Here is a 24369-nt window from a genome sequence, read left to right as displayed (position 1 = left end):
CATGAGAGGGGGAGAGCACTCCCATTAAAATTAGCAGTAGCATGTATACAGTCTGTAGCAAAACGCTATGTCCACATACCCAGTCTTAAACAGTGACACCAGCCCTGACTTTGCAGATCACCTCCCCTGCTCTCCATGCACATGGAGGCTCCAGGTGCAGGTCAGGGCAGCCCTGGCTTGACTCCAGTCCCCTGTTGTGTCTCCCTGAGGCCTTGCCATGCCCTGAAGATGAAGTTTTCTCAAAATGGGGCTGCAGATGTTCTGTCATGTCACCAGGTTGGTTTCTCCTGGAACATCCTGCCAAAGTGCTCGGGCTGGTGTTGACAGCTCATAAGTGTTGCCTGGCCCAGAGTGTCAGAACTTGGTAACAGCAGAATAGTTTAATCTTTGGTCTGTGGCCTTCCCACCAAATGCCATTACAGTATTGAACATGTTCATAAAAATTTAAACAAAAAATGCACCTTTTTTCTTCTAAAGTGTAATTTTTTTCTTATTGGACTGTGCTAAAACAAAAGCTCAAAGAATGTATTAGCATGTGTACATAAAACCAGTGAAGATGCAAAAATTATAAAAGTGTTGTGATTTCTACTTTCTCACCTGCAGAACTTCCAGAGGTGTCTTTTGCTTTGCAAACAGAAGTTGTGCCTAACTTGCTGCTCAGGAACTATGAATGTTGGTGATCTTGTTTCTGGCCAGTGCTGTATCTGCCAGCAAAGGATATGTACTTAGAGAGCAGTGTATAGCACATTCTGTGTATTTACGTTAAATACGTGTGGACATTTTCCATTCTATTGAGGAATTTAGCTGAAGAAAGAATACTGTTCACAGTCAGGACTCTAGTCATCTGTGGTGCAATGACCAAACACTGAGATTAATAGAAGCACGCATACCTCTACTAATCCTGTTTGAAGCTATGTTATGTTACAGAAAGAAATGTAGTGGTATGAATGGTTTCTGGCCTTCTGAGAGGAAAAAGGCATGGATTCTTGCTGAATTCGAGGACAACTCGTATGTAATGTCACAGAACTGTTAATTACCATTGAACCTGTTGCTTATTTTGGCTTTGGTACTGAAAGAATTAAAGGAGTCAGTGAGACAGCACCACCCATTTGAATGACTCAATGAGTGTCAGATCTGAAGAAGCAAGATCTCACTGATGTGCACCTGAATTTTCAAGATTTTGATCTCGTTCTTCTAAATGATCATAAGCTGACTTTCCATGGAATAAAGAATAAAATTGTTTCCTTTACTGTAAACTGGTTAAAGACAGGGAAATGGGTAGTATTAAATTATCACTTCTCAAGGAGTAACATTCTGAAGGATACATTTTTATGCAGAGTCAGGTTGCACTTTTTAAACAAATTTCTGGATTGTTTCCATTTACAATGCTTTAATTTCTGCCATAGAGATACCTTGGAGCGCATGTATGGCTGTCCTGGTTTCACCAAGACAGCGCTAACATCGCACCACTTCTGGTTGTTGCTGAATGAGCCAAGCCACTCAGCAGGGAACAGTCACTGCATGTATAGCACGGGGCTGGGGGGGAGGGATGTGGGGTGGGATGGAGCCATGATAGGTGGCCTTAATTAGGCCAAGAATCATTCCATGCCATGTGACACCATGCGGGAGGCCATACAGCTGTGTGTTGCTAGCTGGGGGTGTGACTGTGTGTGCTGGGCACTGGTCAGTAGGGTGGGATCTTGTGTTGCTGGTGAGACCAGTCTTTATCTCAGCTCACTGTCTTATTTCTAATTCTCTCATCCCACTTGGTGAGGGATAGTGAACAGCTGTGTGGTACTGAGCTGTCTGCTGGGTTATGCAAAGGCTTAGGTTGGAAGGGACCTTAAAAATCATATTGTTCCAACCCCTGCCATGGGCAGGTTTACCAACCACAGATCAGGCTTCCCAGACCCTCACCCTATTTGGCCTTGAATATTTCTAGGGATGGAGCACCACAACTTCACTGGCAGCCTGTACTGGTGCCTCACTGCCCTCTGAGTAAAGAATTTCTTCCAAATGTCTAACCTGAATCTCCTCTCTTTTAGTGTAAAGCTGGTCCCCCTCATGATTATAAGATCCCTTCATGTACTGGAAGGCCACAGTGATATCTTCCCAGAACCATCTCTTTTCCACAATAAAGCCCAGCTCCCTCACCCTGTCTTCATTAGGAGAGGTGCTCCAGCCCTCTGAGCATCTTCATGGCCCTCTTCTGAACCTGCTCCGACAGCTCTGCATCCTTCTTGTGCTGGAATAGCCAAGCCTGAGCACAGTCCTCCAGATGGGGCCTCGTGACGGTAGAGCAGAGAGAGACTGTCACCTCCCTTGCCCTTTTGGCCATCTCTCTTTTGATGCAGCCCTGGATGCAGTTGGCCTTCCAGGCTGCAAGCATGTGCTGCTAGCTCATGTCCAGCTTCTTGTCCTACAGGATCCCCGCCAGGTCCTTCTCCGCAGTGCTGTTTTCAATGATTTCTATTCCCAGTCTTTAATATGTATCTGGGATTGCTCTGACTCAAGTGCAGCATATTGTACTTGGCCTTGTTGAACCTCATTAAGTTCACTTTGTGGGCCTACATTAAAAGCCCATCCAGGTCCTTCTATTGTGTCAACTGTAACTGTGTCAACTCAGCTTGGTGTCATCAACAAACTTGCTGAGGGTACACTTGATCCCACTGTTTATGTTATTAGTAAGGTTGTTGATGAGCAGCAGTCCAAGACAGACCCTTGGGGGACAGCACTCATCATCAGCCTCAACCTTGACAGAGGTGTTGACCGCAGCACTCTGGTTGTGATCATGCAACCCATTAGTTATTAGTTATCCACTGAATATTCCAGTCTTCAAATCCATATTTCTACAATTTAGACATGAGGATGTGATGCAGGACCATGCTAAAGACCTTGCACAAGGCCAGGTAGATGACATCAGTTGTCCTTCCTTGGTCAGTTGGTGCAGTCACTCCCATCATAGAAGGCCACCAGCCTGGTCAGGCATCATCTGCCCTTAGTGAAGCAATGCTGGCTGTCTTGGATCATTTGCTCGTCCTTCATGTACCTTAACGTCTCTTCCAGAAGGATCTTCTCCATGATCTTTCCAGGCACAGATATTAGACTCGGTGGCCTGTAGTTCCCAGAGTTTTCCTTTCTTCCTTTCCTAAACATGGCCATGACATTTACCTTTTTTCAGTCACCAGGACTTCACCTGATAGCCATAACTTTTCAAATATGATGGAAAGAGGCTTGGCAACCACATCAGCCAGTTCCTTCAAGACCCTGGGATGTGTGTTGTCTGGCCTCATAGATGTGTTCAGCTTCCATGGGAGGTGTGGGAAGCCTGACTGCCAGTGAGAACTGAGGCAATGAACTGAAGTACCAATACCTGGACCAGGAAGTTATTCTAAATGTACTTCAGGAGTCTTTTGGATTGCTTGCAGCTTGTGATGTTTTTCTAGCAGATATGTGTGTGGTTGAAATCTTTAATCAGAGTGAGAGCCTACAAGTGTGACGCTTCTTGTAGCTGAAGCAAGAAGGCCTCGTCAACAGGCTACCCTTGACTGGGCAAACTTTGGTAGACGATTGGATGTCCTTTATTGGTCTGGTCCCTAATTTTAACCCACAAGCTCTCAACCTGATCGTGGTTGTAAAAGAGCGTTCTGAATGAAACCAGACTAGAGGAACATGTCCCAAGCTCACAAAAAAGCAGCAATCTGTAGTTTTGGAGCACAGCGATGTCTAATTACCTTCTTTACTCAATACAAAGAATAAAATTATAGTAAGTGCTAGCAAACTCATGCACTTCTTTATGAAGAAATGACTCTAGATCCATTTAGAAACAGTACGTTGTGATGTCCTAAAAGGAAAATGCTTGTTTGTAAGACTCATGGCTGCTTTCCAGTGCTGCTTTAACAGAGTTGTTGATTGCTGATTTATTTTTTTTGTCATTCTTCTACCACAGGATGATCTTTTCACTGGGTAGTCTGGCCTGCTCCTGAACTGCTGTCTGTAACTTCCTGGGTTATATTTAACTGGGCTAGGAGGTTGCAAACGTTCTTGGGTTTCTTTGATCTGTGACAGTACTGGAATAAATTTTAATTTCCTTTGCATTTTCTAAGTCTAAAATACACTTTTCTTGGGTTGGAGGTGACCTCAAAGCCCACCCAGCCCCACCCCCTGCCATGGGCAGGGCTGCCCCCCACCAGCCCAGGCTGCCCAGGGCCCCAACCAACCTGGCCTTGAGTGCCTCCAGGGATGGGGCACCCACAGCTTCTCTGGGCAGCCTGTGCCAGCGCCTTACCACCCCCTGAGCAAAGAATTTCTTCTTTAGTTCTAATCTAAGCCTACCCTTTTTAATCTAAAGCCTCCTTGTTGTATCACTGCACTCTCTACAGAGTCCCTCCCCAGCTTTCCTGCAGGCAGCAGAAGGCTGCCGTGAGGTATCCCCGGAGCCTTCTCTTCTCCAGGCTGAAAAGCCCCAGCTCTCGGCCTGTCCTCAAAGGAGAAGAGATTTAAGTTGTTAGGGGTGCGTGTGGCATTTGTAACAGACATTAAGGGGTTACGTGAAGCACTTAAGGTACGCTCTTGTTCCAATGTCTAGATCTAGGTATATGCACCTCTACAGATGACTGTTTCGCTGCAGACATGCATATAGATACTTCCCTGTCTGATATTTCTTTGTTTCACTGTAGTTAAAAATTAATTTTCTTGTTGTGCTTAGCCTCATTTTTGACATTTCAGAAGTCTGTGTCAAAGTATGGATACGAAGGTATTTAAGTATTAAAATTTATTGCAGTTATCCAATCTAATCAGTTCTATGACTCTTTAAACAGTAATACAAAGTCATCGATTTATTTCGAAATGATTGTTTCGTGTGATATTTTTGTTTGGAATCTATACAGTAATGTGTTATAAAATACTTTATTAGGAAACATTTAAGCAAGAAAGTTGAAAGCATGGGGTCTTCAAAAGAATTCTGGTTAAAACAAAGAGACAAGCAGTTTGTGTGCCATTTAGATTGCCTTAGAGCTCCAGCATGGCTCTATATTTTTTGTTATACAAGACAGATTTTTATGTTTGGACTTGCTCTGTGGCCTGTTCATTTCTATCCTGTGTGGGTTAGTGATTGGTTTACTTGCTTCTGGTAAGTCATGGGAGTGTTTGCAGTAAAGGCACGAGGTCGGCCACCCAGAGCTGGTTTTAAGACATGCCTTGGCAGGATGAAGCCTGCTGTGCCATCTGGTAAGGGTGGTGCATAACAAGTTGGCACCACCTGCTTTTGTGCTTGAGGAAAAGCAGAACAGGGATGACCTCACTGTGCCGGCTCTCTGCAGAAAGCATCATAGTGCTCCAACGTGCTGCCTGGCATCTGTTCCCCGTGGGCAGGTTGGGTGTTCCTAACAGTCACCATGTTGACTGTAATGCGTGTGTGCTCCAACGGAGTGACACACATCCTGCACACCTGGAGCTTGCCAGAAGTGCCAGATTTACTGCTTGTGTTCTCCACTTGCACAGTGAGTTCTGGTGCAGGTGTGTGGTGTGTGCCGTGAGCTCAGTGCTTCTGAAGAGCAGGTATTGACTTCCACTTGATGTGCTCCCTGGGAAACATGGCATGGAAATGCAGCGCTCTTGCCTTTTGCGGTGTCTTTGTCTGCTAAGGAGGTGAAAGGAATGCTTGTTGCAGGCTGGTCTTCCATTGTGTGTTTAAGTGAGATACAGCATGTTATATTTCAGATGGATTGTTCCAAATACTTGGGAAAAAGATAGCAAATTCTGTAAATTCAATAAAGGGAAAAAATAGCTTCCTCCTAGTTCCTTGCTAGGTAACACACCTTCTGCAGGTGAGTCTTGGCATTGGATTTGGGATGCTGGATGTGCAGGAATGACAGCAGTGATCCCAGTGTTTTGTTAGATGTGTTACATTTGTCTTCAGCTCCAGTTTTCAATGCCAATACAGTAAAAGCTGTTCCTGACTGCTGTTCCTCACATGCTCCCCGTGTGAGACAAATCTGGATGTATCTTACTTCTTAAAAGGAAGGGGTTCTCGCATTATTTCCTATAAATTATTAGTAGGATACACATTTCCAAAAAGCCAAAATGGAACAATAAAAATTCTTAGAAGAATCCATAAGGGATTCTTTTAATCCGTAGGGGAGGTTCAGGTTGCACGTTTCTTCTGCAGAAGAGCAGTGAGGCGCTGGCACAGGCTGCCCAGGGAGGTGGGGGAGTCGGCAACCCCGGAGGTGTTCAGAAACCATGTGGATGTGGCACTGAGGGACATGGTTTAGTGGGGAAATATTGGTGGAAGACAAACAGGCAAATGATCCTGGAAGTCTTTTCCAACCTTGGTGATTCTATGATTGTGTAAGCTGCAGCTTGTTTGTTTATTTTGGCAGCGGCAGATTAAAGTGCATTAAATAGAGTTACTAGTTTAGCACGTGTATCCTGTACTGGGCACTGCCTGATTGTTATAAGTCAAAGCTAATTTTTTTTTGGACTGGATCCAGTGGTAGCATAATATCTAAGTTCAAAGACGTGCTGCATAAAAATGTTTTATGGATGTTTTCTTCAAGATCTGCCAACTTATTTTCTATTGTTTTCAGTTCTATTGGTATAACAATAGAATGATTTGAATTGCATTTGTTTTTTTTCTCCCTGTTGTTCAAATTTTCATTTTAAATTATTTACAAGTCTGAGACTTGAAGATGAGAGCCTAATGAATGCTTTTAAAAATAAAACCTTCTTCTTTAAGCATGTTATGCTTCATGTTTTGAATTTATAACACGAGCCTTAATGAATAGTTTCCTAGTTACTCTCATCTTAGAATTTATGAGCTGTCCTATTTACAAGTTTTACCTATACAATGGAAAGATAATTCCTATTTATCTTAAATGAAAAGAACTCTTCTTGTTAACAAGCTTAAACTGCTAATTAGGGGTAATATAGCAATAAATACGATGTCAAACCTTTTAACAATGAGAAGATGCAGTAGTTAGTATTTGGGCCTTTTCCTGCTGCTTTCTGTGTAGGAAAAGAGTGCTATGTTTTTTTTGGAGATCTCATTTGCATATGAGGTTAGCAGAAGGCATTTTAGGGAAAGACAGCAGCTTATAGGACTTGTCCTTATGGGTAGCAGATTCATTTATGTCCCGCGTTTAGGACAATTTGTTGTTGCTCACGTACTGCAGTGCTGGTCACTGTTGCACGGCTTCAGAACTATGAAAGATGCCCGAAGACTTCATGTATGTGTGCGTGTGATGTTTTGTTAACAGTTAAGCTTTTCTGCTCAAAAATATAGTATGACTAGCAGTAGTTGTTTTGAGTGTACATTAATGTAATTTAATCAGGAAGGAAAGAAAACCTGGGACTAGAATTTTATGTCATTTACTTGAATACAAATTGGACAATCTACATTCAGTTTAACAGAATTTTTTCAATTTGCGTCAAAATGATGAAAATTAGGACCTGACACAAGCTCTCCATCTCATAGCTTGTGTATTGAAAAACAAAGAAATAAAATTGGACTTTTTTTTTTGACCCAAGAAACCTCCGAGCCTGGTTTTAGAGCGGAGGTTTTGTAATGCAGTGTTGTTTTGTGCTGGTACTGGGAGCTTTGCAGGTATAAGAAAAAATATCTTTTTGGTATTATTGCTTGTGATTAGACTTCAGTTGTCAAAGCTACAGATTTCTGAATTTGGCAGCTATTCTAAATCTAGGTAGCTTGAAACCTCTTGAGAAGTATTTTCACGGACTTCTTTGTGTGTGTGCTTCTGATGATACGTGCAGGAGGCTGTATGTAGGATTTGCTCTCCGGTTTTCTTTGTGTCACCCAGGGGGAGTGCAGTAGGGATGGTGAAGTGAGGAAGAGGCTGAAGAGAAAGGGAGTGTAGATCAGGCTTTGGAGGTGTCCCTTGTGCTGCTTCAGTGTGGGTGTCTGGTAGGACGAAGGGAGGAACTTCTCTTGGAAGCCAGGAACCCCCCTTGGGCACAAGATTGTTAGGTATGATAGGCAGTTGTTGGGAGAGGAAAAGAAAACACCTGAGAATGCATTTTGCCAGCTCTGTTCAGGCTGCTCAGTTTCCATTTCCACGTGAAAAACATGCTGAGCTTTGCAGGTGGAGGCTGACTTGAAGGAATACCTTCTTTTCTTCCTTGTTATCATCTTCATGGTTTTCGGTGTTACTGTTATCAATATAGTATATTCTGAGGTAGAGCGTTGGTTAAACTGTGTTGGCTTTTTTTTGGCCAAAGAAAATGGATATGTTTGTATTTTATATGCAGAGGGTAAATACCTTTTGCAAGGGGTACCCTGCTCGGGGCAGATTTCTCAGGAGAAGGAGGAGACACGTGGGTGGAAGTCGTGCCTTAGGCCACTACTACAGAAGGAGAGGTGGGCCAGCTTTCAGGCACACATGCCTCTCTTTAAGCCTGCTACTGACATAACGATAATTAAAAATGTACTTGGAATCTCTGAAATTTATATTTAGATTTTGTATGGAAGTACATGGGATATGACTATTTATGAGATCAAGTATTATTTGTCTGTTATAAGTACTCAGCGGTCTTTGGTTTGTAATGACAGAGTTTTGGATAACATCTCATCTAACTGATAGTGCTAAGAAAACTTCAGTTGATGTCATCGTAGCCACGGTTTCACTCTGATTTTTTTTTTAGTTATTTTTCATTGTAAATTATGTTTCAAAACTCAATAGTATCTGTATCGGAAGAGGTGAAGCACTTCACATAGATACCTACATTTTATTTGAAGAAAACACCGAGAAAGCACAGAAGGAAGAAATGGTATGTTCCCTGAAACAGCATTGCAGTAGGAATTTTGCTTGATATAAGATGATGTTCAGAGAGCTGGTATTGTCTAAACCATCAGAATTGCCAAGCATAAATAATTACATAATTTCACACTTTGCAGTGAAGTCAGACCCTGATTAAGAAGTTGACAGCCTGAGAGAGTCCGCTCTTTGACAGTGATGTCTGTATTCCCTAAATTTGTAGACTGAATCCAGGAAAACAATTTGCTTTGAACCCTCATTGACAAATGGAGAATATTCTTTTTCTTAAAGAAGTTTTCATACTTTAAGTACCTAGGTATTTCAGCTTCTCCGCTTTCAGCTGGCATATATTCTGCTGATGCCAGGTCTTCTCACTATTTTGGTCCTTGCTGTCTTTCAGTATGTTTGATATTCATATTTCTTTTTTATTCCTTCTTCCTTGCTGTGCTTTTTTTCTTCCTCTTCTTAAACAAATAGATGATATGGTAATATGAACTCTAATAGGAAAAAAGCATTGTTTAACTCAGTTGGGGTACTACTAATCCAGTCACCAAATGTAACCATAACGCAGCATGCATTTTAATTATTAAGTATAATGGAAACTTTGCATTTTAAATCTAGAGCTATAAACCACTTTTTTGAAAATGCACACTTCAGCACTCTGATTTTAGCTCATAGTCAGTTACAGGGCAGCATTCTTTAATCAGTTATTAGAAGCTGAAGATCAATAGGATTCAGTGCTCGTGGTAATTTCAAGAACGCATACAAGAGTCGCTGCAGGTCAGTCTGAAGCTTGGTCCTGTTTATTTTTAATTATTTAGCGGGGTGGCTGGATAAAGCAGTGCAACAATGTGTATGGAATGCAGCTATGCTGATAATTCCAAATAAGGATAATTTAAAGACATTTTCAAGACTAATACTCCCCCAAATTCCAGTACATTGTAAAGTGCGCTTTAGAATTAAATGACATATTGTTGAGGTTTTTCTTTTAGATATGTATTTGTTTGAATAGCTCCACAGAGTGCTCCTAATGCACTTTCAGCGTCTTTCTACTAAAAAACACTGAAGGATAGAGCTGCTACTTTGTGTTTGCTCATATTTGGTCAATACCTTTTCGAAATGAATAATTTTTTTCTATTAATTCTGAGAATAAATATATACAATAAATTCTAACATAAATACTCTTAGTGTCTGTGCTTTTTTGCATGAAAAATAATAATACTCTTAGAGGGAATGTGGATTTTCAGTGAATCGTCATGGAAACTTATTTATCTATACATGAGATGTGCATGCCTGGAGCTCTGCTGTGTTTTCAGGAGTATAGGACATAACGTTATCGAGCAGCTCCCTTGGGCTTGGCAGGGGCTTTGTTAGGTGCCTGCTTCTGGATACCAGCACGTTTTCATTAGCTGGCGTGGCAAGGTGCAGTACCAAGGCTCTCCAGATTTGTGAGAGGTAAAGAGCATGCTAGTAGCAGAGGCAGTGTTATCTCTTCCTTTTGCCCAGGTTACCTGATAGAAGAGCTCTGCTTTCCTGAGTTCAGTATTGCGCTCACCATCTTTCTCCTCCACCTGGAGGAGCTGTGCCATGTGATATCAAGATCAGATCCTTAACATTCTTACCTTGTAGTTCTTTTTGCGCATGTATTGTTTTTGAGTGTATGGCAGAAGAGTGTGGAGATAATATCTTTCTACCACATTTTTATGTAGAAATATTTCAGAAATATCTTCCACTGTCTGTGTGCAGATAATTTGAAATTAGCAGAGCATCTTCTCTTTCTAAATGTTTATGAAATATACCTAATTACCTCTACTATTTTTTTCTTAGGAATGTTTTTTCCTTTTGTGTGAAAGAACAGCCTGACCTAGTTGTTCCTACGCCTTCAGTTCTTCACCTCTTCCTTTGTTCAGCTGGACAGTTGTAAGATGTAGAAGTAGTTAATCTGGGTCAGTAATTTTTATTTCCAGTCCTTTGAGGAAACAGGCGACAGAGGAGGCAGAAGACACCTCCTTGGTGAGCGTGAAGAAGGGGATAGGTCTGTGCTTCTCACTCATCCATTACTGATTCTCCTCTTACCTGTGGATAAAGCAAACGTTGATAAACATGTACAGACCGTGTCCGTATTTTGCTAACTTTTTGGCCTTTATGATATCTTGTATTAGTTGTTTTGCATAAAGCAAGAAGTATCAAATCATACATTTCAAAATAGCAATTAGTTGTAGAGTTGGAATGAGTTTAAACCGAAAAAGCAGCAAGAAAGCAGTGTCCTTAAGGCAGCTGCCTGGAGCTTTCCTTACAAAAGGCTATGTTTTAGACCATGATCACCTCCAAGCTGTAGAGGACCAACAACTTTCTAGACTTACTGTTCTTGTTCCAGGCAGCAGAGCACTTCTGCTCTCACAGGCTGGTCAGAGAATCACTAGGAACGAGCCTTTGCTCATGAGCAGAGTTAGTTAGGGGCTGCCTGAAGGCTGGTGCTTGAGCTTGTTTGTCTCGTGTTGCCTTCTTTTGGCATTAACCTTATTTATGAATTGATGACTGCATTTATATTTCTATATTAAATAAAACACTTTCAATATGCTTTAGTCCTTTGGCTTCCATGAAGCAATGTTTTCTGGTGGCCTCTGTCTTCCTGTTGCAGTTTTCCTTACACTATTTGTCATCCAGTCTCCAGTTCCTGAATTCTCAAGTTTTAGACCTTTAACTGGAAGAAGACCTCTTTTTTTTCTCTTTTTTTTTTTTTTTCCTTTTTCTCTGACGTGTATGGTATCAGTGTTTCTCTCCACTCCCCTCATTTTCAATCCCTCTCATTCACAGTGGTGTGGGTGGCCCTGGCAGTGACCTGTGGGACGCAGAGCCTTCGACTCCAGCTCTCGCAGCCTGCTCCTGGCCCAGCTGAGCACTGGTGGCTGACACTCAGTATCCATCCTCTGGGGGCAGCCCTGCTGGCCATCTCTCTCCCCGGGCCTGTGCCTGCATCGCACCCAGTTCCATTACGTTGTATTCTAATGTGGCCTCTCTCAGCCCTGTGGGTACAGGGAGTGGGGTGGGAGGGGGACCCTGGCTGGGCACAGCAGGCAGTGTGCACCAAGGGGCCTTGCCTCATCTCCCTGGGGTGATCCCTGTCTCCTCAGCCTGCCAAGGCTTCTCCTCTGCCCTTCCCTCTAGGGCATTTTGGTGTGACGGCTGTAGGCAGGGCAACTAGGGGGCTGCATGGCCCTTCCTCGCTCAGTATTGGCGACTGAGCCTGAAAGTTTCTACTCTGATTGCTTTTTTCTTCTCTCCATCCGTTTCTCACCTTGCTCCTGGAATGGCTTTATTTATTTATTTTTTTAAATTTGTAAAAGGAAAAGCGTACCAACTCTAAGTGTGAAGTGAATTTTTACAGCCCGGTTGTAAATTCCAAAAACTAAGGGGTTTATAATGGAAATGCTTAGAGGGGAGAGGGGAGGGCATGCTATAATACATATGTAACCTTCTTTCCCTCTCTTTAGTGAATAGACCGTTTAAACTAAATTAAGTAAAGGATATAAATTCTGTTGTTTCGGTTTTTAATATTTCATGGCTGATTTTATAGATAAAAATTACATTTAACAGTAAATATGAAGAAGAATTTATACAGCCTGTTCTAGTTTGATATGGAACAGCAAATCCCATTTCTCTGTAGCTGTAAAGAAAATTCATTATAATGACTTTAGTTGTAAGAGATGGCTTCATTGTGATTAGTTACACTGATAATAAAACAACCTTTTTACCAATGGCACAAGACACATGGGATCTCATGCGTCTGCCTTTTAATAGCCTTGAATTTGTGTATTTGCTGCATTTATTCTGTCGTCCTTTTTTCTTTTATAATTGGGCACTTTAAAAATCTGCAAGTTATTAAAAATAGGCTAATGTCACTTTTTATTCTTAATTGAGTTTTCTACATAAGAACTAATTTTGATTACAAAAATGTATTTTTGTGTCACTGTTTTCAATTGCGAATAACAAGTTTAAGAAATAAAATCATAAAATCTGGATATCTGACATTACTTTCTGAGTTCTTTTTAAGCATGTAAAGAAACATCTTGACTTTCAAATGCCGTCTTCGCAGTGACTTGAGCTGAATTTAGAAGTTTTGTGTGCGTTCTTTTTATTTATAACAGTGGTGGCACGAGGGTGTCTTCTAAGTAGCTGGGAGCCCAAGTGTAGACTTCTCTGGGAGAGGATTTTGTGAGGAATTTGTAGCTGCTAAAGGGATATTTATTTTTTCCCTATGTATGTACCCCTAAGAATACTGAGATCACCTAAGCACAATAATGCAGAATAAGTTCGATGATAAAGGTATAATGGTTGTTTTAATAGAAACCTTTGCATATTTATATTGCTGTGATTTGTGCTGTTACAGAGGTTTAACAAGGAAAATCTTCAGTATTGTTTACTTTATAGAAAAGTTATAATATATTAGAATCTCGAAAAATGGTATGTGTACTAGGAAATGATGTTTTTTAATTGTAAAATAGAATTACAGGGGAACTGTTAGAAGTGAATTCCTTGCCTGCTTCATGTAAAAAGTGAAAGGATCTACAGGGGAAGGCTGCAGAGCTGACGAAACAGAAGTTGTATTTGATTATCAACTATTTATGGAATTTATTGGAAAACAAAAATCTGAATCATAGTGCTTTGGAAAAGTAGGATGTAAGAGTTGAGTGTTCAGAAAAATGCCAAATGGATCAGGACGCTTAATATTATGTTTTAGTTTAGAAAATATAAAGACATTTTTGCTCTTGCTTTCTGCAAGCTTTGTTTTAGATTCTTATCTTTTTTTCCACTGATGATTACAGCTAGGACAAGAAGCCCTGTGGAACTTTTTAATTTCAGAGAATGAATACCAGGGAAATGGCTACTGGTGACTGAAATGCAGGATTAAATATTCTTTTTACCATCTGAGAATAAAATAAACTATGCCTGTACCCTTTAGTAGAGGAAGCAGGCAGCCTGTCTGGCTTGCAGCACGCTTTCTGTGTCCATATTCCTCCATTAGAGAAATTAAGTCTGTAATTTGGGCTGGTGTAGCTCTATTGCTTAGTGAGCTGCGACTGAGGAGCCAAAGTGCTGCCCTGTCTGCGGTGGCGAGAACTGGCTTTGTATCCTGGCTGCACTCTCTTATAAATCACGATGCAGGTAAGCCCGTAAGCTTGTGGTCCTCCAGACCCTTGCGGAGTCTGAACTGAGTGATAGCCTACTTAGTAGTATGTCAATTTTTTTCTCTAAGGAAATGTTGGGACAGCTGTAATTTCTTACTCTAGCTTGGTCTCTGTGAGCTTGCCCATTGTCACCGCAGAATATGTTTTCTTTGTTCATTAAAAACTATTGATCTCAGGAAAGTTTGTAAGATCGATTTTTAACTCAGTGCTTTTCAGGGAATTAGTAGTATTTTTAGTAATAACGCTCTCCTAATGCATTCCCAAGGCAGAGTGATATATAGGGGAACAATGGCAACATACACAAGTTCCAGTCCCCTAGGTCTCCATGTGTGGGGACAAACCGGGTGGCCCTGTCGGTGTGCGGTGTGGAGAGCTTGTCTGGAAAGGATCCCTGAGCCTTTTGCACTCGCTTGAACTGCTTGTCCAAAAGGGATCTGGGTAGAAGGACGTGGTGGTGGGGATCACTGGATTTGCTGGCACCTGTTTTTCCTCCCTGCTACAGTTGTTAACCCTGAGCACTTCAGCTTTAGGTGCTGCTGTTTTGTCTAGACCTTGGAGAGAGGAGAGGGCTGTTATCTTGGACCCCGTTTCTGATGTTTTTCAGTGAGGTCATTGGTGGTTTGGGGTCCTGACTGGAGGTATGGCTTTATGACAAACTGAAGAAGATGCACTGTAGTCCTGTAGTAGCTGTTGCATGATATACCTCAAAATAATGAAAAGATTTTGGACCAGATATCCAGGTAATAGAAAACTAATAAGCAAGATGTTAGAGCAGAATGAAGCTGCATAATCTTTGTTGATACTAAGGTGTAGATACTAAGAGTTGTGGTACCCAGTGCAACTGCCCTGCATGCACTGTTCCTAGAGGAGAAATGAAAATTTTCACTGCCAGTTGAGTCCTTGTTTGGGAATGCACTTGAACGTTTGTGCCTGACTTCAGACCTAGGAGGAATCATTCTGAAACTATCCCTGTGCTCAAGTATATTGCTAATTCTGGAAGATAACAAAGTTTCAGGGCCTTAGGTGGGCACAAAATTTGTTGCATTGACACAAATAGATGTGGGAGAAATGGATACTATTGATCAGCAATGGCATTTGAAACCTTCCTGCTGTCTATTTCTAAGTATCAGCAGTGTGAATTCTGTATACAAGAGGTTAGTTGGGGTTTGTGGGTGACGGCGGTGTCCCTTCTCCTCTCCAGTTCCTTCCAGTCTCCCTGGTTAGCACCTGGCTTGGGAAGATCTGCCTGCTCTGCCCGGGCTGCAGTGCAAAGCGGGTGCTGCTCTTGCTCTCACCTTTCTGCTTCTCTTCCCTCCGTGGCTGGAGCAAAAGCACCCTTTGTAGTTCCATGGCTCAGCTCGGGCAAAGGATTTGGGGACTGCGAAGGGAAGAAGCTTCATGTTGTGCCATGAGAGTAGCTTGTGACTCATTACAGACACTGCAGAAGGCAGCAACAGTTTTTGTCTTATATTGCGTGTGCCACCGTAACATCTGGATGCCTCCCATCGCTGCCTTTTATTTACTTCCATCTGTTGTCACAGTGATGTTCAGTGATGGAAATTAGAGTAAAATTCAATGGTAAACTCTTGAACTTTTCGGCATGCAGAAGTACAGAGCTTTAAAGGATGTTCAGTGACTTCAGCTGAAGCATGAGTTTGTGCAATTGAGAACGAGTAACAGTTATTACGGAGGAAGCCAAGCTTTGCACTGCTATGCATGGTTTAAGTCTTGGTGACAATCATCTGAGGTTATCGGGGAGAAAATCACCCTCTGTTGCAGAGGAGATGGCAGTACAATTGTGATTGCTTGTGTGTATTACAAGAAACTGTTGAGGAGAAAAGGTGTAATTTGACATGCAGCCTTTCCACTGAGTGTTAAAGGTTTATCACCTACGTAGCTGAGAACTGTGTACAGCTATCATCTTTTTGAACTAATTTCTAATGATGGATATTACTTTCTCTTTGTTAGAGATACAGTCATACAAAGAAATGAAGCTGCTGCTTATACTCTGCTAAGTGTACTGGAGAGCTAACGTACTGTGACAGGGATTAGGGGCAGCATCTACAGCACAGAGCCCTTCTGAAATGAGAAGCAGCCCCTGCTTCACCCATTCCTCCCCTCCTTCCCCTCTGCCTTATTTAAGGAACTTAACTGGAAAATCAGAACTGAAAAGAAAGTCAGGATTTCATATGTCTTACAGGATTGAGCTGAAATACTTTGTGTGCTCACTTCTATTTCTTTGTACAGAGAAAGAGGTTTGGTCTCTGTGTAATAAGCTAAGAGATAAAATTGGGTACGTTGCTGTGTATTAATATCGATACTACCTTCATTTGAGACATGCATATATGTAAACATATATATTCTAATGAGTGTATATTTTAATTTATAATAATACCAGCTGTCATTTCTGTAGGTATGTCTACCAGAGAGATGTGTAGGGCATTTTTGTTTGAACTGCTTTTCTCGGTTGAAGTGCAATTACTTCCTTGTGTGAAGTGGCCACCAGGTGTCAGAAGAATGCTTTTATTTTTATTAATTTCTCCTTTTCTTTAGAAGTATGCCTACACTTTGTGTTCTTCTCTGGAAACTTTTCTTAACCTACTGCATGAACAATCCTATCTTCTTATGTTACTTGTTCAGTGAAACATGCGTGCAGCCCTTCTCGCCTTATCGGCCTATTGAGGCATTGCAGCTGAGAGCAGGAAGCACGGTAACACTGAGTACATGCATATACAAACCAATTACTATATGCATTCTTTGCTGCAGTCATTTAAAAGATGGGGATAAGTACATTAAGCTACAGCACGTGGGTGCATTTGATCTTAGTAGAAATTAGAGTCAGTAAAGGCAAGGCAATTAAAACGATCATTCAGAAAATACTAGCATTTAAAGCACGTTGGATTTCCCTTTCTGCCTTCCACCATCCTCCCTCCTGTTGATGTCTTTTATACACTTTCAGTGTCCTAACTTCACATTGACTGGGATATCTATTTATTTAATCAATTTAGTTCTACATACTTGCATTTGTTGTGAATTAAATGCGTCCATTGTCTTTCTGACTTGAATTTGAAGTGGTTTTGGTTAGGTTCTTTTTTATATACTGTGAGGTATTGCTCAGTGGGTACCTGGGCAACAAATAACTGAAAAATGCTCAATATCTTCTTTTTATTTTTTTTCTTCTGTTACTGTTATACATGGAATAAAGAGAACATTTCAATGTGAAAAATACGTGTTTTTTTTTTTTTTCCTCCTTCTTCCTTGCAGTTTCTTCTAGTTCCTATCTCCATTCTGCTTGTGGGTTCTACTGAGTCAGAAAATGGGCTCCTGGCTGCCAGCCCAGAGCTGGGTGCTTGCATTGGGCTTTCCAGCCGTGCTACTGCCCCTCCTAGTGCTAGCAGACGTGTGGCCCGGGTTGTGATGGCCAAGTCCTCTTGGCTGCTTCTCCTGTCACACAGTAGTTCAAAACAAAGGGCCAACAAAGCCATTTCTCTTGCCTTCTTTTTGTTTTAAGAGAAAGTTGATGAAAATTTAATAAATCTTGGTGAGTATTAGATATCAGAATGTCCATCTAGGAAAATTGTACTCCATGAGTTTTAAAGGAGAATGGAATCAGGATTTCTAGGGTAAAAATTCTAAGGGCCGGTTTGGAAGAAATAACACTTCGTCTTTTTCTGCAAAAGTGCAATGAAAAAGTTAAAACTTTTCATTGATGAGATTCAAATTGCATTTGCTTTTTCTTTCTGTCTAGTTCTAATTGGCAAAGTTGGTCAGAATTGCATCCTTCATGAAGCCACGTAACTCTGGGATTTCTCGCAAACCAAGAGACTCATTACTCTGTATGAAAAAGTGATTATTTTTTTTTTTTTTTGGATGTTTCCTTCCAAGAAATGGACCTGATGACTAAACTGTTTTAAGAATATTTAAACGGTGCTTTCATCCTTAAATATCACAGTAGTATAGAAATATGATATTTCTTTGATCAGAAGTTTGATGTATATTTTTATTTCTATTGCTGTATCAATGCCTCCCTCTGGAAATAGTCAGAATTCTTTGAGTTTACAATTCACAACACAGAAATCTCTTCAGATTTCAAAAATTGAAGATCTTGGGGTTAGCGAACACGTTTTAGGAACTCTTAGTGCAGTTCTCTTATTTTAGGCCTTGGACATGCAATTGTTTCTGACAGCAGTTGAAATTATGTATCCAGGCTCCCCCCCCTTTTTATTTTTTTTGTGGACTCTCCTCAAAGCTGATCTAATGACGGATCACTACTGCATTGAGCAGCATTTGGTCTTCTCTGAAGTGAGCGGATGATGAAAAAGCTCTCCCTTCTTCCATTTTTTGGGGGGGGCTATGCGTTAATATACATATTATGTCAAGAGTGCATAAAGATTTCCTTTCTTTTGGCATCTTCCCCCCACTGAAGGACTTCCAGTGGTTTGGAGGCAGAAAAAAGAAGGACGTGAGTGATATAACAAGGTGCATTTTGCTGTGATGCCCTTAGAGTTCCTTCTGATGCCAATGAGAAAATGACATTAACAAGTGCAGATAGCACAGATACTGAGCTGATGACTATCAGTGGGCTTTTTATTTTCTTATTTTAACTACTGTAGATACATCATTGTTGAAGTTTCAAAGTTCTTAGTCTTCAAAAGCCTACTTGTTTGGAAGTCTCGTCTGGAGGCTCAACAAAATGAGTTGCTTTCCTTAAAGAAAGGGGTTACAATGCACAGCTTGAAGTTTCAGTGTTCTTGAGCTACAGGGAAAAATACATGGTTGTAACTGATAGCGTCAAATACTTTTCAAAGTAAAGTTGATCTCTTTTCTATTTGAACCAACAATCCTACTGTCTTTTCTGTTCCATCCATGAGAGGCTATTATCTTAAATAGTTTCTCTGAAGGAAGAGGAGTAACTTTGTCAGACTCTAAGAAATAGCTGTAAGTTGATGAAGGAGGATGTTATGCCTTTGCAAATGAGAAAATGTTTATTTGGCACAAAGGTTTTATGAGTTGTTCACATTTAGTTTTGTTCTGGCTTTTCAAGGAGCTCCTTAAAATGTTCTTGCTTCATTGTATCCATGATTTCACTGAAAGAATTAAATGTCTGAAAAAGGGAATTTTTAATGGGGAGAAATACAATTTGTTTTCTGTTGTAGTGGAAATGCTAAGTCACAGCTTGAACCAGTGATTGAGCACCTGGTGGGAAGGCAGGGCCAACCCAGGGGAGCTCAGGTGCATGCGATGTACCTGAGTGACCAGAAGGGGTGGAGCCAGGATCCACCCCTTCCCAGACCTCATTTAAGGGTTGGCAGTGGAGGCAAGGGTATCTCACTGCAGATCCTTGCTTACCTGAGGCCTGCTAAGGGGAAGAAGACTCCTTCCTTTGTTTCTGTGTCCATAGCTGCTGCATTTGAGCATATCCTCGCTTGCTGTAGCCTAGGGCTTTGCTACTATGCTGCCATTGCTGTGCTTTCCATTGCATTACAGCATTACATCCGTATATCCCATCTTTTCTAAACACTGCATATTGGATATTGAGTACTTGGAGATGATAATATGGTGACTGAGAGGTGCTTTGGAAATTCTCATGCCAGAATTAGCACAACAACCACCAAAAAATAGTTGAATATGATAACGGTAAATATACTTTCTTTGGGTTCTTCTGTTCCTTCCCTTAAAGAGCTGGCTTATGACCAAAAAGAGGTGTAAATAAAAATGTATTGAGCATCAAGTTAGGAAACCTTGCAGTTCATTATAGGTTTATGGATCATTTCTGAATTGCCCGTTCTTAAGTCTAAAGATTACATCTTTCTAAATTTCATCTGGCAATTAGGGAAATGTTGGCTTCATGTTGAAAATCTCAACTGCACTGTCTTTATCTACTGACTTGGAGGAATATATGCCAACATATCTCCAGTGAAGTGTTTTCTATTTCCATCAAAGAGAAGATGTTTGTCCCCAGATGACTAATGCTTTTATATGGAACTGTAGTGAATATTGTATCAATATACTAAAAACATTTTGAAAGAATTAAAAAATCTAGGATTAAATGGTGGTAACAGCTTAAGTGATATTTTTCTCATTTTTTTTTTGTATTTGTTTTCTTCTTTGTAGGTAGTGAGAATGCACTGAATTGTGACAGTGGACTGTATCTCTTGAATGAGAAAGAGGAGAATCTTTAGCTGTGTTGGCTTCTGTGACACAGCCAAAATATTCTGTTATGGACTTGTGATTTAAAAATGTGTGTTGCCTTATACCTGTGGTGAAGATTTTTGTATTTTTCTTATGCAGATGTAGCACATATAACATTCCGAAGATCTTAAAGATATGTTTAAGTTCTTGTGAACGCTTGAGTAATTACTGAAGCAAAGCATTACGCTTAATACTTAGCTAGTATTTCCAGTAGAATTATTGAGCTTATCACGAATGTTAGGGCCACAACAGGTTTCTTTTGAAAACTTATGAACAGCAATGTGATGTAAAGAACCTTAAAATGCATTAGGTAATCTATGACTGTCTCCAAGCAGAAGAATTTGTTAACCTGAAGCTAATGTGCCAAATTAATTTTTGGTCATATCCTTTAAGGATCTGTTCAACTATACTTAATTTATATGAACATTAACAAAAGATTTATGTTACAAGAAGTCAACTCGCTTTTGAGTTAGAACAGCTTCATTTTGATCATCAAGGGTGATGTTCAGAGAGAGCTGTTTGACAGAACTGAGTTTTAAACTGCTGAAATTCTGAAGACTTGGCTCCATTCTGTGCTCCTGGCGGTCTGCTGTGTTGTACCTGTCGATTTTATTGGTGCAATCTCAGGGCCTGCGTAAATCCTGTCTGATTTATTTGTGCAGTGCATTAGGTGGTTTCTTATTGTTGTGCTTTAGATAATTGTTACTTGTAAAAACTTAACAGGAATCCTTAAAAACTGAAGACAGACTGAAAAGCATGAGGGCTCGCATCTTGCATTTTTTCTCTTTTAGGCTTGTTGATCCATTAATAAGTAGGTAGAACTTCAAGAACTGTCCTTCTGTACTTCTACTAGTATATGAGTTTGCCAGCATCAGACTGATGTCCTTCTTCAGTCACACAGGAAGTAGGTAGGATTTGGATATAAGCATGTGCTGAAGTTGCTGAGGCTGCAGTGGGATACTCGTTACATCAAGAATGTGTTTCTTGACTTCATCTGGTTGCTGGTTGACTTCATCAATCTCCAGATGCAGAATCTTTGCTCTTGATGGTGATTCCTGTTCCAGCCCGAGGTTTGATCCGTAATCTATTCTCCAAAAAAAAAAAAAATAGACGTTTAGCCTATTGGATCACATTTTAAATGTGGTCACTGGGACTGTAAGAACTTGGAGTGCTTTTGATGCCTTCTCTCATGCATTGTTTCCTGTATTAATACTTACTGTAGGCTAGCCTGTCATTACTGTGGGAGCTCTGATGAGTGTGAGGTGAATTGGCTTATGCAGGCTGGGGATTAGAACCATTCAGATTTGTAACTAGCTTGTTGCTTTGCCATTGTCCTCTTGTTTAGCAAATCTGAGAAGGTGCTTTCAGGAGAGAAGCTTCCAGTGCAGGAAGAAGTATGGGAAGCCAAAGCAAAATAATGCAAAGATAGCTTCTGCCTAGGGGCAGCTTAAGGAGTTCTGAATTTGTCCTTCAAGTCGTAGTAGTAATTTGTGCAATAAATCCATGCAGGAACATGAAAAGAGATCTGCCCAAAGCTTCCTATTGGTGAGAGGCACTACTATCCCATCTAGAAAAATGAGGCATATGCTACAAAAATTGTGTTAGAGACACAATTGTTGTCTGAGCAAAGTTCAGAGCAGGGAGAAACTGAGTTGTGGTTCTGTGCTGGGGTTCAGATCTTGCCAGGGATTTGGAAAACTGACCCCATCTCAGCAGGTCTCTGACTGTTGTGCCAAGCAAAAAGTAGTGACGACAGCCGTTGCTATCTACCTCAGAAGATGTACTCCTTTCCTAAAGGCAACTTAAGGAAATTTAATTACTTAGAATGATATAATTTTAGTGAGACAACAGCAGTCACCTCAAAGTTGTTTCCCTTTTTTTAGAGAATTCTTTATGGATCATAGGTTTCAAGCAGGTAGAAACTCACAGTCATGTGGTGCTGTTTTGATGCAGTTTACATGGCAGTGGGGCAGAGACAAATCTGCTTCTGGAAAGGGTGTGCGGCGGGAGATTGTTTTCGTGAACTCATATGTGGGTTGAAGAAGAGTGTAAAAGCAAGCACATAGTTATTCCTACACCTCACTTTTTCTCTGTAGTCAATGAGTTACCACCTTGGTGATACTCGTTGGTAGTTGTGGAGATGGATATGGGGTTGTTGGCTTCATGAGAAGTACTGAGTGTAGGTGAAGTGGAGTGCATCTTGGAGAGCTGTAGGGATTAGGTAAGAAGGCTGGGACATAGATCTGCTTTGCATATTTGTATCGTGTATGTGACTATTTTAATTTCACACTGAAATTATTGACAGCACCTGTGAGATTTGAATTTTGCATTTTACATTTGCCTAGCAAGCCATTTGTGACTACAGTTTACAAAGATAAAATAAAGGAAACACGTAATTTTTCTAAGTGTGTGAAGTAATCCTTAATTGATGCATTACAGCTGACTTGAATCCAACCAGACAAGGTTGCCAGAGCTGGGATTGCAATCTGGGATTTTTGCTAGTGCACAGAGAAGGGTGAACGTCTATTGAAGAGTTAGTGAACAAATGATGAGAAGTGAGGCTGAGCCTGCAGGTATGGCATGCAAATAACCAGCCTCCTTTTCTGAGGTTTGCAGGTGGCTATTGGAAACGAGCTGAATCCGAGCAGGCATGGCAGGAAAGGCTTGTTCTGAGATGAGCTGATGCTTTTCTGTGACAGCTGGGAAGCATCCACCTTAGGTGATTACTGCATCTCTGGCTGAAAGTGGTTTGTGATTTCTGTCAGAGATTGATCTAGGTGTGACAGCACTTTAAGGTTTAAATCAAATTATAGGATGACTTTGAATGGGCATGAAGCATGTCAGAAGAGAGTATGGTGAGGAACCACAAATCCTCTACTTATTAATGTAGCTCGAATGTGTGAATTTTTGTCAATGGAGAAGCTGCTAATTATCCATCTACAGCCTTTGATAGTGGAAATTTCCAGTGCAGGTACTAGTTCACTGCTGGACAGGTTCTCTGATAAATCAAATGGTCTGAGAGGAAAGAATCCTATAAAGAAGATGGAGAATTGTTCTGAGATTGCAAATTGTCTTGTACAGCAAGGAAAAACTGTTTTTTCCCCCAGGTCACATAAGGGAAGAATGGTAAGGTCTCAGTAGTGGGCTGTGGAAGCACAGTGAGGAGAAAGGACCCGTGATTGCTGCTTGCAGACATTTAAGGATGGACTTGTGATGCTCATCACTGAAGTAATTTCTTGATATTTCTTAAGCAAGTTATGTAAATGAAGTTGTACTCCAGTTAAACAACAATTTTCATCTGAGCCCTTTTCCGTATCACAAATAATGCTCACATATCTTTTCAGAGTATGCTTGCACTTGGAAGACTTTATTCTCCTCTGCTATTAATTGCTGTAGTGTTTTCAAGTATACTGACAGGATACTGGTTTCTACTGGCTAAAAATATAGACCTGATTGCTTTACTTCTATCTAATGTGATAGTTTCTGTCATGGTTTAGTGAACAAGATAAAATAATATGGTATAAGAATCAGAAAAACCACAAAGAAGCAGTATCTGGATATTCCAAAGGGCTACTGTGATCTGGAGGTTTTATTTTCTCATTTAAAAGGCTAGGTATAACTAACAGGATATAAGTCTGATCATTGCTTTACCTCAGTGAGAGACCTGCAGTTGGAAAGCAGATCTGTTCAATATACGTGACCTCTATGTACTCAGTTGCTCATAGACATTTCCTAAATCGTGATTAAGCAGAAAAGCAGTTTTGTTTTTGCTTCCATGGACAATAAGTCTGGCTGTTTTGGGTACCTTTCCCCAGTTTAACAATTTGTTAATTTGTCCTCAAAAATAATTGTTTTTGAAATGTACTTGCATACTTTTTTGGTAGCTGGATTTGGATGGCTAGAGTTTGTGCTGGGCTTCAAAGATGCTTTCCCTGCCCCCTTCCTCCACCCCTTCTATTTTTTTTGTTGGGAAATGAAGCTCAAGAGGATAGAAGGTATTTTAGGAATGGTGGAGAACTATGCTTAGACTAGTGATGCAATTTTTTATAACATGGCTCTATTAGCGTTTTTCCTCTTGCTCTTTACTGGGTAATCTGAATGGGAAGGAAAGAAAATGTCATAATACTTGAAGTTTGTGTTGGCTTGGTTTTGCTTGTTGTTGCAATCATGGCCATTTCCTCCTGGGAGCTTTTAAATTGGTAATCCTGGATTTC

At 40.7% G+C, this 24369-nt stretch overlaps 1 protein-coding gene across 6 annotated transcripts in view; it reads left to right on the top strand.

Annotated features, from left to right (window-relative positions):
- The window catches only part of ZNF407 (zinc finger protein 407), a 344657-nt gene that overhangs the window by 7957 nt on the left and 312331 nt on the right, over positions 1-24369 (top strand). Inside the window, exons 1-2 of one of the 6 annotated variants that reach the window (XM_021385826.1) lie at positions 19282-19600; positions 20078-20204. The exons of 3 other annotated variants lie outside the window; for them this stretch is intronic. The gene's annotated coding sequence lies outside the window, so the exon portion shown is untranslated. Of the gene's footprint in view, positions 1-19281; positions 19601-20077; positions 20205-24369 lie in introns of those variants that run through there. 2 more of the 6 variants (XM_021385825.1, XM_021385827.1) reach the window with 2 other exon arrangements.

Source organism: Numida meleagris, chromosome 2 (assembly GCF_002078875.1).
Source record: "Numida meleagris isolate 19003 breed g44 Domestic line chromosome 2, NumMel1.0, whole genome shotgun sequence".
Classification (NCBI taxonomy): Eukaryota; Metazoa; Chordata; class Aves; order Galliformes; family Numididae; genus Numida; species Numida meleagris.
Note: the sequence above shows the minus strand (reverse complement) of the source record. Positions and strands in the feature narration are given on the sequence as shown.